Source organism: Mus caroli, unplaced genomic scaffold (assembly GCF_900094665.2).
Source record: "Mus caroli unplaced genomic scaffold, CAROLI_EIJ_v1.1 scaffold_11100_1, whole genome shotgun sequence".
NCBI classification, from domain to species: domain Eukaryota; kingdom Metazoa; phylum Chordata; class Mammalia; order Rodentia; family Muridae; genus Mus; species Mus caroli.
In genome coordinates this window covers 26,565-28,320 of record NW_018389346.1, presented here as the reverse complement: position 1 = coordinate 28,320, position 1,756 = coordinate 26,565, and positions in this window count along the sequence as shown.

The following is a 1,756-nucleotide window of genomic DNA, read 5'->3' as shown; positions in this document are numbered from 1 at the left end:
ATTATATGCCCCAGTACAGGGAAATGCCAGGGCCAGGAAGTGGGAGTTGGTGGGTTGGGGAGCAGGGGAAGGGGAGGAAAATAAAGAAAAAATAGAAAGGGAGGCTTAGAAGCCTCTCCCCCACTAGATAGATCTTGAGGACAATATACTGACTGCAAAGATGCTATCTATGAACTGGGTATTATATGTTGTCATACAAAGTTTCAAAATATGTTTGTGTAGGTGTGTATGTATGTAGTTGTGTATGCGTGTAGGTGTACATGTGTATGGTATGTGGTATGTAGTGTTTGAGAGTAGGTGTGTATGTTCTGTAGTGTACATATAGAGAGTAGAGAATAGCTCTTGGGCAGTCAGTTCTATCATGCCATATTATGGGGACCCAGCTCAGGTTCTCAGGCCTACAAAGATCAGTTCTCTGGATATCACACAGTCACCTTTGTGAATCCAAGACAGGGCTCCTGAATTCTTATCTGTTCTGAAGTAGCTTCCAACCACCTGTTTTGTTCTGATTTGACTTTTCTCTTTGTTTCTAGAGAATTTATTTTCGTCACAATTTTGAATGCCAATACTGATGTAAGCAGAACTATGTCTCTGTTTTTCCCATGCACATTTAATCAATATACAAAAGTGTTAGGTCATAAGGGATGATTAGATAAAGCAAGCAAACAAGCAAAAACAATAGAAATGTTAGTGGATGTGTTTAATCCTGGCATTCACGAGGCAGAGGCAGGTGCATCTCTGACTTTGAGGGCAAAAACTTGGGAGTTAGTACAGTATGGCAGATGGGGCTTATGAGGAAGTAGGCCGCTGAGAACATGGTTTTAAGGGCTTATATTTCTCTCCCTTTTTTCCCGCTTTTTTAAACCTTTCTTATTGTTTTCTAAAACAGTGAAAATCAGCCTCTATTACATGTCCTCACTACCATGCTCTTCTATCCAAACACATGAGTTCAAGTGACTGTGGACTAAACCCTTTGAAACCATAAGTAAAAGAATCTTTCTTCTCCAAAGTTATTTCTGTTAGGTACTTTAATTATGCTATGAAAAGCAATAAGGATGGATAATTTACATATGCTAGTGGTGCTATGTGTATATAAATATAAAAAAAATACAGGAGAGTTATCCATGAAAGCCATTTCCACATGTAGAAGCAAATTTGTACAGAAATCTGAGTAGATCAGTAGAACCAGTCACCTTGTTCAGAAATCTGAGTAGCACCAGTAACTGTGCCAAATTTAGTGTCCCAGTTCTGATGAACATTCATTGCAACATCTCTTTCTTGGTTTAGGTTGGATGATATGTACAGAGACAATCCTTACACTTTACAAACACCCACTTGTCATTAGATAGTAATAAAATAGAAATAAAACAATGTGAAAGTGTTAGTTTATTGTACAGACTTACTCCAAGATTGGAGCTCAGATAAGCTAAGGAGAAGTTTATGAGGCAGGCACAGAGGCAAGAAGGTAATGCATTCATGTCTTCATTGTATGCTTCCTTCTGTGACAGCTTTCATGTATGACAGTAACTTCTTAAGATTTTATTCTGGTGCTGAAAACTCCTTATTGTAGAGTGACATCATAGCCATTGCCGTCTTCAATTTGTTTTTCTGGTCACACTTGTAAAAACATACACTCTACTTCCATTAATATGAAAGTACTCTGGGATGAAACCTACTTGGTCAGGATGGATGATTGTTTTGATGTGTTCTTGGATTCGGTTAGCAAGAACTTTATTGAGGATTTTTGCATCAATAT